Source organism: Bos indicus x Bos taurus, chromosome 24, assembly GCF_003369695.1.
Source record: "Bos indicus x Bos taurus breed Angus x Brahman F1 hybrid chromosome 24, Bos_hybrid_MaternalHap_v2.0, whole genome shotgun sequence".
NCBI classification, from domain to species: domain Eukaryota; kingdom Metazoa; phylum Chordata; class Mammalia; order Artiodactyla; family Bovidae; genus Bos; species Bos indicus x Bos taurus.
Window position 1 is genome coordinate 50,370,960 of NC_040099.1, and position 18,173 is coordinate 50,389,132.

At 47.5% G+C, this 18,173-nt stretch overlaps 1 protein-coding gene and 1 non-coding gene across 7 annotated transcripts in view; both read left to right on the top strand.

Annotated features, from left to right (window-relative positions):
- The window catches only part of MAPK4 (mitogen-activated protein kinase 4), a 173,301-nt gene that overhangs the window by 132,746 nt on the left and 22,382 nt on the right, over nt 1–18,173 (top strand). The gene's annotated exons all lie outside the window — the stretch shown is intronic.
- On the top strand, nt 11,375–11,446 carry TRNAC-GCA. The gene has a single exon. It is a non-coding gene; the product is annotated as a tRNA-Cys (tRNA).

Genomic DNA, 18,173 nt, shown 5'->3' on the forward strand with positions numbered 1-18,173 from the left:
GAAATAAGACATGGATGTCCACTGTCACCACTTTTATTCAACATAATACCAGAAGTCCTAGCCCCCAAAATCAAACAATAAATGAATCCAAATTGGAAAGGAAGAAGTAAAACTGGCTCTGTGTGCAGATGACATGATAATATACATAGTAAATCCTAAAGGCACCACCAGAAAACTACTAGAGCTCATCAATGAATTTGGTAAAGTTTCAGAATACAGAATTAATATACAGAAATCTGTTGCATTTCTATATACTAACAAGCTATCACAGAAATAAAGCAAACAATCCCACTTGCCACTACATCAATAAGAATAAAATACCTAGGAATATACCTACCTAAGACAGTAAAAGACCTGAACTCAGCAAACTCTTAAGACGCTGATGAAAGAAACTGAAGATAAGATAGATGGAAAGATACGCTGTGTTTTTGGACTAAAAGAATCAGTATTGTTAAAATGACCATACTACCCAAAGCAATCTGCAGATTCAATGCAACCCCTATCAAAATACCAAAGGCATTTTCCACAGAAACAGGACAAATAATTTTTAAATTTATATGGAAACACAAAAGTCCACAAATAGCCAAAACAATCTTGAAAAAAAACATAGCTGAAGGTATCATGCTCCCTGCCTTTATACTACAAAGCTACAATAATCAAAATATTAATGGTGTTAGCACAAAAACAGACATATTGATCAATGGAACAGACTAGAGAACCCAGAAATAGACCCACACACTGAAGGTCAATGTATAACAAAGGAGGCAAGAATATACGATAAAGAAGAGACATTCTCTTCATTAAACAGTGCCAGGGAAACTGGACAGCTACATGCAGGAGAATGAAATTAAAGCATTTTCTAACACCATATTCAGAAATAAACTCAAAATTATTAAAAATCTGAATGTAAGACAGGAAACTCCTAGAAGAAAACATGGCAGAACACTCCTTGACATAAATGTGGCAATATTTTTTTTGGATCTGTTTCCTAAGGCAAAGGAAACAAAAGCAAAAATAAACAAATGGGGCCTAATTAAACTTAAAAGCTATTGCACTGCCAAGTAAACCCTGTGAAAAGACAACCCACCGAATGGGAGAAAATATTTGCAAATGATATGACCAATAGGGATTAATATCCAAAATATATAAATGGCTCATACAACTCAACATCAGGGGGGAAAAATGCAATTTAAAAATGGGCAGGAAAAAAAAAAACTCAAAAAAAAAATAAAAATAAAGAATAAAAATGGGCAGAAGACTTGAATAGAAAAGTCTTTTCTATTTTTCCAGAGAAGACATGTAGATAGCCAAGAGGCACATGAAAAGATACTCAACATCATTAATTATCAGAGAAACACCTATCAGAATGGCTGTCATCAAAAAGACCACAAATAAAAAATGTTGGCAAAGATGTGGCAAAAAGGGAATCCAGTACACTGCTGGTGGGAAAGGCAACTGGTGCAGTCACTGTGGAGAACAGCACAGAAGTTTCTCAAAAAATTAAAAATGGAACTACCACCTGACCCAGCAATCCCACTCCTGGATATATATCCAGAAACAATGAAAATACTAATTTGAAAAGATGCATGCACCCAAGTTCTCATGGCAGCATTATTTACAATAGCCAAGGTAGGGAAGCAATCTAAGCGTCTATCAACAGATGAATAAAGAAGAATACTATTGGAATACTACTCAGCCATAGAAAAGAATGACATTTTGCCATTTGCAACAACATCAACGGACTTGGAGTGTATTATGCTAAGTGAAACAGGTCACAGAAAGACAAATACTATATGACATCACTTACACATGGACTCTAAAATATAAAACTAGTGAACGTAACAACCAAAGAAAACAGACTCACAGATACAGAGAAAAAGCCAGTGGTTACCAGTGGGGAGAGGGAAAGAGGAAGGGGCAAGACAGAGGCAGGTGATTAAGAGGTAGAAACTGCTGTGTATAAAATAAACTACAAGTATGTACTGTACGACATGGGGAATATAACCAATATTTTATAATAACTACAAATGGAGTATAACCCTTAAAAATTATGAATCACTGTTATATACCTGTAACTTATTATATATCAACTATCAATGAATATTTGAATGCTAGCCATGGGCTGGGCGCTAGGGATAGAAAACAAACACAAGACTGTAAACAAGGGCTCTGCCTGCGTGGAGTTTATATTTAAGTGTGAAGCTTAGGTAGACTAGATACTTCATAATAGTCCTCAGGTTCACCCACACAATCCTTTCAGCCCCAGGTGGAGTGGTCCCCTCCCTCCCAGAAGTGCAGGAGGGCTGGATACAGGGCTGCATGGAGCTGGGCTTTAGCCCCGGAAGAACCACGGTTGGGTTTTCTCCTTTCTCTCTGGGGGTTCCCCTTTAGGCCTCTGGCTCACCAACCATGCTCCTACCCTGACTAGCAGGAAGGGGGTTAGGCCTGGTGGCCCCTCCTGTCTTTGGGGGACCTTCTCCTCACCCTAACCTCCATCAAACACCCTTGGAGGAGCCTCTCTTTTTGCTTAAACTCCTTTCACTGGCTTTGTCATTGCGACTCAGACAAGCTGAGTCCCGTCATTCCTTTAGGTCTTCGGGAGAGCTGGAGACGAGGCGTGGAGGGGGAACGACTCTCTGCCCTCACCAGGTAGGGCTGGATCCTTCCTTAGAGCAGCTCCATGTCCTCAGAGCGGCCACAGAGTAGAGAGGAAGGTCTGTCCCGAGGAGGACTCCCCACCCCGGGGGCTCTAGAGACCATCAGCAGAGAGGTCCTGGGAGGAAGCTGAATAGGGTGGAGGCTATTGCAGGGATCGAGAAGCAGGTTCTGGGCAGGTCTGGGGACAAAGGGACAGGAGCAGCATGTGTGGTGACCCACAGGGGTTGTCACATCTGCAGGTCTGGCTCCCTGGAGGTGGTCCCAGCCCACCTGTGCTCACCAGTGGGTCCCCTCCCCGTCACGCCTTCTGGATTCCTTTGTGGAGGCTCCTTGCTCAGGACGCTCGTGGTGGGCATCCCACAGCCCATCAGGAATGCACAGACTAAGGAAGTCACTCATTTGGGAGCAAAACCCTGGCCTGAGATTCAGACAATCTGGTTTCTAGGCTTCCTTCCACTCCCGGCTCACCAAGTGACCAGGAGCAAATAGCACTGCTGTGTGCCTTGGTTTCCCCATCTGGAAGCGGGAACAGTGGCCGTTCTTCTGAGGGCACAGAGACACGATTAGAATTGAAAGTAATGTGGGCTGCTTTCAGAGACCAGAAGAAAGACAGGCGTCGGGGTCCCCAGTCCCAGCCCAGCCTCCCCACGTTACCACTGTGACCCTGAGCAAGTCACCCCGCCCTGCGGGCCTCAGCCTCCTCACTTGTCAAATGACAGAGCGCCCCTGCTTCCCACACGCTGCCGTGGGGAAGATCAGAGTTCAAAGAGGAGGACACGCTCAGAGACGCGGACGTGGCACGTGTGCGTGAGGAGGCACAGCGACCACAGAGGGAGCAGCGAGACTGATGATCAAGGCAGTCAAGGACTCCCCCACCCGTCCCAGGGCCTTCCCCTCAGTCCATCTCAAGACAAAGACCCCAGAATTCTAACCGTGAGACCGCGTTGGATCAAAGCAACCTTCGTCCCTGATCATCGGGTCTCTGCCCTGCTCCTCCGGGAAGGCCAGCTGTGTTCACATCACCCCCAGACTGCGTTCGGGAGCAGCAGCCAGGTTTAAAGACCATCATCATCCTGAGGGGTGCCAAATGATGACCCTCAGCGTGTCCAGCTCCCCCGTGGGCTCTGTTGTTACAGTGATGTATGTCTGCTGCTTTCACGGGGAATCCTGCCACGGGAGCCAGCGTGTCCGTGCTTGACGAATTTCCTGGCTAGCTCGGGGCAGGCGACACTCAGCAAAATAACAATTAACAGAAATGCTCAAGCAACCAGAGTGGCGTGGTTCTCAGGGACACAGACGTGAGGGCCACGTAAGAGCCTAGATTTCAGCTCCTCTCACTGCCCAAGGAGGCCCTCCCACAAGTGTCTTGCCCAAGATGATGGTAAAGTCTAGACTTGACTCTGACGAGCAGATAACCACAAAACAACTACAAGTTGCATCACGAGTTCCCTTGTCCTTTGGACCATCAACTTCCCATTGGTTCCAAGTCTGAATACTCTGTAGACCAAACGCCAGATGTCTTCCACATTTTCTACACTTCTCTCTGGTGCCTGATGCCATGATGAACTAAAATTCAGAAAGACCCGGAAGCGAAGAATGTCACTCAGTCATCACAAACTGAATTCTGTTCCCTGGGTGCTAGGCACCAAGGCCGGAAATCAAATGGGGACATTTCAGAGATATTTCCAGACACAGAGGTTGAAACAAAAAGCCTTTTCTGCTTAACTCTCTTTTAGCCAGAACACCAAATCATCTCCACAAAAGCACTGAAACTTCTGCATGATATTAACACTCTGCTTCCTTCCTGAACAATGGATTTTCTTTTCAGAAGTGGCTCCTGATTTATGCAAACCAAACCACCCTACTCTGTGCTATTGGAGAGCTAACGCAAGGCATGTTTGTTCACACTCCAAACCCAAAGTCCATTTTGCAAACATGCTTCCCTTTAAGCTTGTACATGGTAATCAGGTTGAGGTCTTCCTGCAGCCAGCGTGGGCCCAAGTTTTCTGGGACACATCTGCTCTGTGCAACAAGACTTCCTTGGCATCTTTCTCAGTTGTTTGGCGATGTGGGTGCCCACGGCCATCCCAGAAAGGAGTACTGCTTTTGTCAACTCCACTCTGGTTGACTGGAGGAGAGAGGAGCAGAATCAGGACTGAGGTCACGGATTTTGAGCAGTGAGACCAAGGAAGCCAGACAGAATGGATGTGAGATCCCTAGCAAACCCACCTTAGACTCAGGACCCCCTAGCCCCCAGCCTGCTCCACAAAGCCTAGACTGGGAAAGCCCAGAAAGGAGGGATGCAAGGCCTAAGTCAGAGGCCCTGAAGGCTCGTCTCTCCCAAGCTAACTCTTCTGCTTCACCTGCCTGCTGTTTCAGGTCATTACAGTGACCTATGCAACCGGGCAGCTGTGACCTTGCTTCTCTCCAGGGCTCCTTAATAATAGGCAGTAGAAAAGGAAAGTAATCGCTGTACTCCTGTTTTAAAGTGATACTGTTCAGGTTGGGCTTTCACATTTCTAAGCCTCTCCCACTCCTACTCTTCTAGATCCAGGTGTGAGTTGATATATAAATTATCCTCACTTGCTTCCAGAAAAGCATCTTGCTGCTAACAACGCTTGACACAGTGAGTTAACCTCATTGACACATTACAGAGCACCCAGATGCACAATGAGAACAAGACATTCAGAACAAAAATTTAAAGAGCTCTGAATAGAGACTGTAAATGACAAAAGAATTTGACACTCACTATGTAACCACTTAAAAAGCTCCTTTTATCCCAAAGAGAAGTCATCTGTAATTGAGGTGAAGAAATCAGGTGAAGGGAAAGTATAATAATTTCATTTTTGAAAAGAAAGTATGTATGTGTGTGGATGGAGAGAGGAAAGGAAAAAATGAGAATTATGCTAGCAACCCATTCCAGTACTCTTGCCTGGAAACTCCCATGGATGGAGGAGCCTGGTAGGCTGCAGTCCATGGGGTCACGAAGAGTCAAACAGGGCTGAGCAACTTCACTTTCACTTTTCACTTTCATGCATTGGAGAAGGAAATGGCAATCCACTCCAGTATTCTTGCCTGGAGAATCCCAGGGACAGAGGAGCCTGGTAGGCTGCCATCTATGGGGTCGCACAGAGTCGGACATGACTGGAGTGACTTAGCAGCCGCAGTGATTCCCTTTAGGGAATGGGGTTGGGGGGTGATACCTTGAGAATCAAGGAATAACTCACTTCGAAAGATTATTTCTTTAGTGGCTGAGATTTTTTAAGTGAACCTATACCAACTTGCAATTAAAGAATAAAACAAAAATCTATCTTGCAAGACAGCAAAAGGAAAGCTCCAGAGATGAATCTGCCAGGAAGGCAAAGCATCTTCAGGAAGGGCAGGGCACCTGAGAGGCAGGAAGTATCGAGAATTTGACTCTGACTTGTAAAGAGAGGATTCGTGGTCAGTTGAAATTTAACATTTTTTCTGCCTTCTGATGGAGGCCTGTGCTATTGAACTTAACAAATCCTGGAGCATATTCTGTGTAAGAGCCTTCTCTCTGTACGTATGGGGTTTCCTGCACACCCGCACATGGTCATTTAAACGCCCATGTGGCATTCAGTAGAGGCAGTTTTCCGAAACCAGTCTTCAGGTCAAAGCATTAAAAAAGATAAAGCCTGGCAAATTTTTTTTTTTTTTTTTTTGCACAATAGGTTTTATCACTCTCAGGTTTTACCACTGAAAGCTTTCCAACTGAGGCTCTTGCCCCATGTACCTTTGTGCAGAGAACACCTCTGATGGTCTCAGAGAGTGAGTATGTGGAACCAGGACCAGTTTTAGCCAAAACTGCAGAGCTGGTCGGGTCTGTATCTCTTAGTGTCCTCTCTGCATCCCTTGGCTCACATTAGAGCTTCCCTCCTCACTTTGCGATGCCCCGTCTCCTTTCCCATCCTTCCTTATACCCACAGGAGCACCGCTGGGTGCTTCTTCCTTCTCTCAAAACCCTCCACGGATCTTAAAGGGAGCTGGTATCAGTCATTTACATTTTAGTATGAATGTTAACATATGGCCACAGAAGCAGGAAGTCTTTATATCTTAAGTTTTACTCTTTACTGTGACATGGAAGGTTGAATCCCAGGGAAAGGAATTTCCAGGCAACAGCCAGCAGGTGGAGGCAATATTTTTCAAGCAACCTTCCTGCTGCTACTAAGTCACTTCAGTCGTGTCTGACTCTGTGCAACACCACAGACGGCAGCCCACCAGGCTCCCCCGTCCCTGGGATTCTCCAGGCAAGAACACTGGAGTGGGTTGCCATTTCCTTCTCCAATGCATGAAAGTGAAAGTGAAGTCGCTGTCACGTCCAACTCTTAGCAACCCCATGGACTGCAGCCCACCAGGCTCCTCTGTCCATGGGATTTTCCAGCCAAGAGTACTGGAGTGGGGTGCCAGTGCCTTCTCTAGAAAGCACACCACCTGACTGCTGCCTCAATCTTGGGTCTTCCTGCCCAGAGGCTCAGTACAGGGCCTCCCCCAGTCCTGGGGGGCCCCCTCTGCTCTCTGGAGGATACTTTTCATTGTTCTCCGCTTTGTTCATTTTTCTCCTTTCATTGTTCTCTAAATGGTGCGTGTCAGGTCTCTGGCTCAGACCACTCACCTTTTGTAGGAGAGAATCTGGACACCCAGGACCCAGCAGGGCCTGGGACTCACTGTTGAGAGCCCAGGAGAGGTAACTCTGGAGAGCACTGTGTGACCTTGGGACTTCCCTGGTGATGCAGTGGTTAAGAACCTGCCTTACAATGCAAGGGACGTGGCTTTGATCCGTGGTCGGAGAACTGAAATCCCACATGCCACAGAATCACTAAGCCCGCACGCCAGAACTAGAGTCCATGTGCTGCAGCGAAAGACCCTGCATGCCACAACTAAGACCCAACACAGCCAAATTAATTAATTTAAAAAGTTGTGTGACCCTGAGCAAGCTAGTCATCCTCTCCCAGCTCAGTTTTCTTACCTGGAAGAAGGACATAATGGCTTCTGTTTTCTTGTGTTGTATTAAGGATGGATTGTGATCAAGAAGGCAAAGTGCTCAGCACGAGGCCTGGCAGGCCGGAAGCCCTCAGGAAATCTGAGCGCTTACTTGGTGGAACAAAGCAAGGCACAGGGGAGGAAAGAAAACCCCAAATCCCAAAGGTGGAGAGAACTTGGGTTCTCTGCCCCCAGGATCAGAGAACTTGGCACAAGGACACCTATTCTTGTCAACTGCTTTGATCCAGGGGCCTCCTATGGGTCGTGCAGCGAGAGAGTACACGTGAGGGTTGGCTGACGGCTCCCAAGCCCAGCACAAGATCGGAAATGATGGCTTGTAAGTAAGGAGAACTCAGGACGGCAGTCCCTCTGTTATGCAGCCTCACTCATCTGAGGCACAGGCAAGACAGAAGCTAAAGGATCGTTAGCTGCTGAGCAGATGGTACATAGCTGGTGCACGACGTTTATCATACACTTTACCTGAGCCTGTGTACCTTCACTCTATACGTGGTTCTCACAAAATTCATTATCCAGTTGTCAAGGCCACCACGGATGAGAGGCAACAAACTTGGGGTGAGACAGGCACCAGAAGCGCAGACAGAAGTGACAGCTGGGAGTCTGCCAAGGAAGGAGACAGAAAACTAGAAAGACAGACATTAGAATTAACAAGGAGTCACAGCCATCAGGCTCTGGAAGAGTGTCTGCCTCCCTTTGATTTCTGAGTGCTGCGGTGTGTGATGGCTCAGAATTCAGAATTATGATGTCCAATTTCTTGACCCTGCAGAAGGATGTTCAGCTACAGTCAGTGCATGTTAAGCAGCCAGCGGTGTGTATAACGTGAAGGACAACAGAACCTTGCGGGGGAGATGTTCAAGTGTGCATGGGCTGTCCACAGATTTCATTATCATTTCATTCCCATGATAATCCTGGGGTAAAGGCAGGACTCCTGCTATCGTCTCCCATTTGACAGAGGGTGAAGCGAAGCCTCAGGGTGGCTAAGAGACGGGCCTCGGCTCACGTGACTAGTGTGGACTAGAGCTGGGCTTCCCCCAGGACCTCTGACTTGCAGTCCAGTGCTGTTTGCACCACGTGGATGCTTTCAAACTGTGCTCCTGGGAACCCCAGGGTTCTGCCTGGAGGCTGATACAGGGGCACCGCGCCCCCTCCCCCAGCAGGGCTGTGACTTCCCACCTCTGATGCAATGAGGATTGCTCAGTATTTGTCCGCAGGAGTCTTTAGATGAGGAAAATAAAATAAGATCCTGCTGCCTGGGGGAGAAAAAGAATGGAAGAAAGAAAAACTGTGAAATGTTGCCCAAAATATTTGGGGAACATTTCTATCCAATTAAAATCAAAAGAAAGTCACAGGGCTGTGTGCGCACAGGGGAGCCCTGCTGCTCTCCAGAAATCTCAGTCGGCCAGAAGGGCTTTTTCTGGGGATGTCCAGTCCTGCTGGAGGCAGGTTCCCCAAAGGCTGCCCCAGGTGGGCTCAGTCGCTGACCTTAGATGGAAAGATCTCAGCCTGCACTCTCCACGCCCCTCCTCCATCCCCTACACGTGCACCCAGGGTCCCCAGGCCACCCAGGGCCATCAGGGATCTTTACAGTCCCTCTCATGGGCCACACGAGTTCTTCATCCTCACCTCAAGGCAACACCTGGCAAACTCCTCAGTGATACTCAGCTGACCCAGCACCATCACTTCACGTGGTGTCCTCTGCCCAACAAAGCCATTCCTAAATTCTTTCACAGGGGCTCACGCCTGTTGTATTTCAACAACTTAGTACTTGTTGAATGAATGACAGTTATCTTTCTGCGTGTTAACAGTGGCCTCACGTCCCCCAGAGTACCGCCGTGTCATGTCATTTATCTGAGGGTAACATCGGGCCCTGTGACAGGTCCCCAGCAGCGTCATCTGCAGACACAGGGCTTCTGTGACACCATACCGGTGGCCACTAAGTCACCTGGGAAGAGCTGGCCCGTCTCACTTTGTCACTCTGCACCCACAGCCGCCTCACCGAGAGGAGGAAAGAGCCTGAGTGACACCAGATGTTAGTCATTCCCGTGTCACCACCGTGACCACGGGCAGACACTTGCTGAATGCAGACAGTCTGGACTGGGTATTTTAAGAGGGAAATTATACGACTTCTCCTTTACCTGGCCACTGTCAGAAATCGGTCTGAATTGTAAGCACTTGGTAAATAGCAGTGTTGACTATGACTGGAGCTGACGATCCAAGGGGAAAGCCAGAACACAGACTAAAATCTTAGCAAAACAGACAAGGTGGCATCTAGCCAGTGTGGAGGGAGTGACACAGATAGTGTCCTTTGTCAAAAACTTTCCTTTCCCCGCCTCCCTTTCTGGCCCCATTTCCCCCCTCTCAATTAGAGGTCATTTTGGAGCTGTAAGGGCTTCCCTGGTAGCTCAACTGGTAAAGAATCCTCTTGTAATGTGGGAGACCTGGGTTCGATCTCTGGGTTGGGAAATATATCAGAAGAAAATACTTATGGATGTGAGACTTGGACTATAAAGAAAGCTGAGTGCCGAAAAATTGACGCTTTTGAACTGTGGTGTTGGAGAAGACTCTTGAGAGTCCCTTGGACTGCAAGGAGATCCAACCAGTCCATCCTAAAGAAAATCAGTCCTGAATATTCATTGGAAGGACTGATGCTGAAGCTCCAATACTTTGGCCACCTGATGCGAAGAGCTGACTCATTTGAAAAGACCCTGATGCTGGCAAAGATTGAGGGCAGGAGGAGAAGGAGACGACAGATGATGAGATGGTTGGATGGCATCACCAACTCAATGGACATGAGTTTGAGTAAGCTCCAGGAATTCGCGATGGACAGGAAGGCCTTGTGTGCTGTAGTCCATGGGGTCACAAAGAGTCAGACACGACTGAGCAACTGAACTGAACTTAGAACTGAAGGGGTCAAAGAGGATGTCTTGAGGTGGGGGTAGGGTGTGAAGTGAGCCCTGTGGGTTGTTAGGATGTAAATAGGAAGGGAGGGAGGAGCCTTTCCAGGGGAGAAGAGAGACTGGGGAAGGGGCAGAGCAGGAAGAACCCAAGAGAGCAGGCTGACGGGTATGAAGACAAGGCAAGAGACAAAGAACCATTAAAGTCTCTCTCACCACGGAGACTGACAGAGGGAAAGCTGAGGAGCTTCTGCGTTGTTTTTGTTGAGCCCTGACAGCAACCTGGTCAAGTGTGAGCTCTGTCTTGCAGATGAGCAATCTGTAGCTCAGAGAGGTTAAGAAAGTTACTGCGAATCAACAGCAAGTACATCACTGGCCCAAGATGAACCCAGGCTCACATTCTCAACACAGATACCCAGCATCAGAGAAATCTTTGTCTGGAGGGGCAGTGCAGGCTGCCCTGGATGAGGAGTCAGGTCCTCCTGCTAAGAAAGCCCAAAGATACTTCAGTGCAAGAGTCAGGGTCCCAGCAGGGCAGAAACACCTAGGAGGATTTGTAAAGAATTTTACTTTTGGAGTAAGGAAACGGCAACCCACTCCAGTATTCATGCCTGGAAAATCCCATGGACCGAGGAGCCTGGGGGGTTCAATCCATGGGGTCACAAAGAGTCGGACACGACTGAGCAACTTCTGTGTGTGTGTGTTTACTTTTGCTGTTAAAAAAAAAAAGGCAAAAAAAAAAAAAAAAAGTCATCATCATGGGAAGAAAATTAGACCCTTGTTGGACACTGTATTGGGCTTCCTTGGTAGCTCAGGTGGTAAAGCGTCTGCCTGCAATGCAGGAGACCCGGGTTCGATCCCCGGGTCAGGAAGATCCCATGGAGAAGGAAATGGCAACCCACTCCAGTACTCTTGCCTGGAAAATTCCTCGGATGGAGCAGCCTGGTGGGCTGCAGTCCATGGGATCGCAGAGTCGGACACGAATGAGCGACTTCACTGGACACTGTATGAGTTTGCTAGGCCTGCTGCAATGAAGCGTCACAAATTTGAATGACAGAAATCTAATGTCTCACAGTTCTGGAGGCTGGAAGTCCAAGATCAAGGAGATTTGGTTTGGTTTCTCCTAGCACTGTGAGGGAGAATCTGCCCTCTGCCCCTCCTCTAGTTGCTGGCCATCTCTGGCATTCCTTGGCTTGTGGGAGCATCACCCCAACATCTGCCTTCATCTTCTCCCAGCAGGCATGCATGTCCAGATTTCCCCTTTTTAGAAAGGCTGGCCATATTGGATTAGTGAAAGTGTTAGTCTTTCAGACATGTCTGACTCTGTGCGATCCCATGGACTGTAGCCTGCCAGGCTCTGTCCATGGAATTCTCCATGTAAGAATACCGGAATGAGTTGCCATTTCCTTCTCCAGAGGATCTTCCTGATCCAGGGATAAAACCCAGGTCTCCTGCATTGCAGGCACATTCTTGACTGACTGAGCCACCAGGGAGACTATATTCCTATATTGGATTAAGATCCACCTTAATGACATCATCTTAAGTCGTTACATCTGCAGTGACCCTATTTCCAAATAAGGTCACCTTTTGAGGTGCTGGAGGTCGGGACTTCGAGATGCAAATCTTGGAGGACACAATTCACCCTACAACAGGCTTCCTTACATTTATAGTTTCTGTAGATTTTATTTGAAGTACCTACAGGAAAGGAGCACCAGGCTAGATCAGTCCTAAGGGCCTTTAAAGATCTCTTCCTGGCCTGGGCGACCCCACGAGCGGAGCAGTGTGGAGAGATCAGACCATGAAGTCCTGACCTCGAGGTGGGATGAGGCTTGGACACTTGAGTCAAGAGAATAGCATGAAACAGCGCTCCCTGGCGTTGAACCCCACTGTCCAACCCCAAAAGCTGCGTGGGGACATCGTGGGCTTCCCTGGGAAAGAAGCAAAAGCCATCCTGCAGAAACTGCAGGTCCGAGAGAACAGTATGTTGGGTTATACTGTGGCTATACTGCACTCACTGTATGTTGGGCTGTACCCTGTGGGCCTGCGGGCCTTGTAGTTGCCCGGCCTCAAGACCAAAGCAAGAACCCAGAGACAGTGACAGACACCGCAGATCTTACAGGTCGGAGGCAAAGGGTCCCGGAGCAACACAGCACCGTGTGAGGAGCAAGGCACGGTAGCCGTCTTGACTACTCCGGGGAGGAAGAGGCCATCATTTATAGGGGGAAGTAACGTCAGGTGGGCTTGTCAGTTACCGAGGGCGATTATTAAGCCTTATAATTAAGAGGACTGGATGGTCATGCCAGTGAAGCAGGGACTGGCTGAGCAGGACACACAAGAGAACAGGCATCTCAAGTGGCCTAACCGTACACCCTGGGAAAGACTATGAGGTTCCAATCTGGGGTCTCTTCTGGGTCCAGGGACTCTCCTCCCCACTTGGCCAAGGGCCAGAGCAGCCAGCATCAGCTGCCACGAGCTGTGTGTTGCCCTTAACAAAGCCTGGGAAGTCAGGGGCAGGAACAGCCCCTTTTCCCAGCGTAACTTGTTTACACGGAGTGTAACCGAGAACATGTTTAATTGGGGTGATTATCCACATAGACACAGACAGTGACGGCAGCACTGGCTGGCTGCAGTGAGGCTGAGGTCCTGGGAACGTGTAGGCAGTCAGCCTCGCATGGGGCCCCTGGCACATGCTTGGAAGAGAGGCGTGGTGAGGAGGAGAAGTGGGTTGTGAAAGAACCAGCGAGAAACTCAAGAGTTCTGGTTCTGTATACAGAACAGTTGTTCTCAAAGGCTGGCCCCCAGACCAATAGCGTCAGCATCACCTGGGAACTTTTTAGACAAGCGTATCCTCTGGCCCTGCTTCAGACTGACTCTGAAACTCTGAGGATGGAGCCAGGGCTCTGAGTTTAACAAGCCCTCCAGGTGATTCTGATACCTGCTTCAGTTTGAGAATTGCTGATGTAGAGCATCACGAAGCTGTTCAAAACAAGACGGGGCTCATTCACAGCTTCAGCACTTAACTAGCTGGGTCACTGTATCTTTATCTAAGCCTTACTTTGTGCGTGCTCAGACGCTTTAGTCCTGACTCTTTGCGACCCTATGGACTGTAGTCCCTGCCAGGCTTCTCTGTCCATGGGATTCCCCAGGCAAGTATACTCGAGTGGATTACCATGCCCTCCTCCAGGGGATCTTCCCGACCCAGGGATCAAACCCAGGTCTCCTGTATCTTCTGCATCTCAGGTAGATTCTTTATCCCTGAGCCACCAGGGAAGCCCAAGCCTTACTTTGCTGCTGCTGCTGCTAAGTTGCTTCAGTCGTGTCTGACTCTGTGCGACCCCATAGACGGCAGCCCACCAGGCCTCCCCGTCCCTGGGATTCTCCAGGCAAGAACACTGGAGTGGGTTGCCATTTCCTTCTCCAGTGCATGAAAGTGAAAAGTGAAAGGGAAGTCGCTCAGTCGTGTCCGAATCTTAGTGACCCCATGGACTGTAGCCTACCAGGCTCCTCCGTCCATGGGATTTTCCAGGCAAGAGAACTGGAGTGGGGTGCCATTGCCTTTATTTATCTATAAATAGGAATAAAAACACCTGCCCTACGGGAGCAGCAAGTGGACCGCAGAGGTGGGAACTTCTCTGCTTTGTTCACTGCTCTGCCCCAGGACTCAGAGCTAGAACATGACAGCTCAGTAGATGGTTGCTACGCTAGTGATGCAACAAGACTATGGTGAGGTATTTGTTGAAGTTCTGCATGTAAAGTATTGATGCAATGCTTGGCAGGCATCTAGTAAGTGCTTCCTGATCATGCGGGTTATAGACAGATGCTGGTGATGGTTAGGAGTTCCCCTTCTGCAAAATGAGAGGCTTGGTTGAAATGACCTACATCATCCCTTTTAGAGAGGAGTCAGAAGATCAGGTCCACAGCCTCCGCGGGTTCTAACTGTGCACCAAAATCTCTAAATGGGGAGGAGAAAGGAGTTTGGTAGGCTGTCATTTCATCCACAGAGGGGAACAGAAGGAAACAGGACAATGTTGGTCACCTGTGCGTCTTGGGCCCAACAAGTACAGAGCGTAACTCAGCCATCTAGAGAGTTCTCAAGGGCCCCTGAGTAGCTTGGAGGTTTCCAGATGAGTCTGGGTCCTAACTCCTCAACGTGAGGCCCCCTATTGGCAGACAGCCCGTAGGTGCAAGGTCGTGGGCCCTGCCCAGTGAGCAGTTTCTCAGAGCTGCTTTGTGGGATGGGCTTGTCTGGGCCAATTAACTTAGTTACAGGAGCTCACCCATATTCCTCTGTCACTCTGAAAAGTGCTAAATCACAGCAAGAGCTCCTTAAAGGACAAAAATGCTCTTTCCTTCTGGGAATCAAAATGACAGCTGATTATGGTTTTAATTCTCCTGAAGGCAGAAACCCAGTCAGGGCCTAGGTTACACTACTGGGCCTTGCCCACACACTCCTGTGGGTGGCACATCTCAGATCAACAGGAAATCAAATCGGGCAACAAGTTGGCAAGTTTCAGTGTCAGCCTTCCACAGAGTGGCCAGTGGCCTCCAGAGTCAGACCATCCCAACAGCCCTAAATAGCAAAGAATATAACCACAGATTCTAAATTAAGAGTATACTATGAACCCTATGCCCATAAATGTTCATTTATTAAATACATATATTTATTAAATAGTAATATGAAGTGAATAAGTTCTTAGAAAAATATAATTTTATCAAAATTTGACTCAAAAAGTACACCTCAACAATGCAATAACCATTAAAGAAACTAAATCAGTAGTTTAAAAGCTCACAACGAAAACCTCAGGCCTTATAGTTTACAGGCAAACTTTTAAATAACATAAGTTTAATCAAACTCTTAGAGAGAACCTAAAAAGAGGAAATACCCTGCTACATTAAAACATTGCTACCGAAGTCAGAAACAAAGGAGGAAAAAAAAGATCACATGATTATTTCAACAGATACAGAAAAACATTCTAGAAAATTCAGTATCTGTGAATGATAAAAACTCATACTAACTAGGAAGAAAAGGATTTCCTTCACTGAAAAATGGTTTCTACCAAAAATCTCAACAATGTTTTATTTAACAATGAAATGTTAAAAACCTTTTTTAAAAGCTAGGAACATGCTAAGGTTGTCACTTATTGCTCATCATTACACTAGTCCTGGCAAGCAAAATAAGGCAAAACTGTTATTATTCACAGATGATCTGACTGTGTAAATAAAGCCTCAATCTACAGCCAAATTAATAGATTTAATAAAAAGACTTAAGTAGTGTTACTGAATATAAAATCAATATATAAAATTCAACTTCATTTCTATACTCTGGCTGTAAGCAGAAAACATAATCTTAAATAATATACCATTATATTATATATATATAGCAATTATATAATTGCTATATTATAGCATTATATATAGAGCAATCAAACAATATGTGATAACTTGGTGATTCAGTTCGTACCCGGAGTTAGGACAAACCTCACAGGTTAAGGGCATTCCCCCCACAGAGCTACCTACACTTCAACCACAAACTCAGGGTTTCCCAGGCCACTTGCAAAAATAACCAACTAGCTACAAATTTGAGGACTCCCATACCCCCTCGCTTGAACAATTCACAAAACTCGGGAAAGCCCTATACTTAAAATAGGACTTTTTAAAGCTAATCCAATAAACTTCAGATACAGACCACAACCAGCCAAAAGATGAGGCCCATGGGGCAAGGTCTGCTGCTGCTAAGTCGCTTCAGTTGTGTCCAACTCTGTGCGACCCCATAGACGGCAGCCCACCAGGCTCCCCCGTCCCTGGGATTCTCCAGGCAAGAACACTGGAGTGGGTTGCCATTTCCTTCTCCAATGCATGAAAGGGAAAAGTGAAAGTGAAGTCGCTCAGTTGTGTCTGACTCCTAGCTACCCCATGGACTCCAGCCTACCAGGCTCCTCTGTCCATGGGATTTGCCAGGCAAGAGTACTGGAGTGGGTTGTCATTGCCTTCTCCGGGGCAAGGTCTAGGAGGGTCCCAAATGTGAAGCTTCTTGGTCACCCTCTCAGCAAATTGATGTGTATCACCAACCAGGGACTCTTACTTAACTTTCAGTGTCCAGGGTTTTAACTGTGGATATGTTTACATGGTTTGCAGCTACTTCTACATAGAGTTAAGTTAGTGCCAGCATCTTGGTGTAGGAATAACTTCCAGGAATACCTCTGTGGCTCACCAAATCAACTCACGAGTGTCACGACAAAACAGCAGGGCCCACCCTGTAGCTCACAGTACAAATCGAGTAGGACATCACGGACAACTGGGTTGATGAGCGTCATGGATTCAAAGAACAGATGTTTAGTCACCATGTAAGAAAATTGGAAATGCCCCCAAATCTCACAGCTCATAAGCAAAAGGATATCTAAGTAAGGTTTTCCCAAATTTGACAATAATCTTGAAAATTTATACATTGGTGATAACGAGTTTTGAAGGTAAAAGAAACTTCTAGACTATCTACCCAACTAAAGAATCGACTGTATTAGAGGAAAGACTGAGTTACCTTTTCAATCATCTGTCAAACACTGTATTACCTTTAAATTCTGCCTGTAAAAAATATTACAAAGCTGTCATAGACAAGATCAGAGATTATGAAATCCATTCACGTGTTTGCTACCCGCACTTTGCCAAGCAGCTAATTAGTAAAAATGTTATTTTTATGAATGTTGTGATGTTTGTGCTATTTGCCAGCTTTTCAGAATTTTTAATTTGCTGCACTTTTCTGATTCAAAAATAAATATTCACTTCCATACCCAATTTCATAACTTCTAAGGACCACCCCCACCACCCCCCCACCCCCAGCATGGATCCACCCTGCCCCCTTTCTGCTCCATTCTTCACTCGGTGCCTGCCTCCTCCCCTCTCTGTCCCTCACCCAGCGTTGACTTGTTGCTGGTTTAATGGTTGTCTTTGCAGTTGAGCCAGCAAACTCACTGTCTAGAATTGGGCTGTAAGCTCCTTGAGGATAGTCCCCTAACTTAGAGCATCACGCCCAGGGCCAGCACCACCAGAAACACTGAAGAAATGCTGTTAAAAATACCTGTCTGAAATAGGACCGGTGTTCCTGGCGCAGGTGACCCGGGCAGCCTCTCAGCGTTGGGACACTTCTAAAGAAGGCTCATGCCGGGGACCTGCAGCTTTTGTAGGAAGAGAAGGGTTTCCGCAGAAAGGATGTGGCTCCTGATGGATTACTTGAGCCGGCTGGTTGCCTGGTCAGCAAGGAGAGAAGACCCTTCTCGAGGTCAGGGTTGGGCAGGGTTACTGAGCCTGCATTCAGACCCTGCCAGAAGCAACAGCAGAGAAGGGCTGGAGTCTGCGGTCTCCCGTCCACCCTGCCGCCTGTGTGCGCTCTGGGCAGTGGGCTGGCCTCAGTGCCTGCACTCCCCACACCTCTAATGGCTTCTGTAACAGGCAGCCCCCCCTGCCTTGGCTCAGCAAGTCCAGTGGCCCTGGCCCTCGGAGGCTCAGAGATAAACGGGGGAGGAAGTGTGTTTCCATCCACACGGAGCACACTCAGCAGCGGCCACGGCGACCGTAGAAGACAGGGCGCAAATGGGCCAGTGTGTT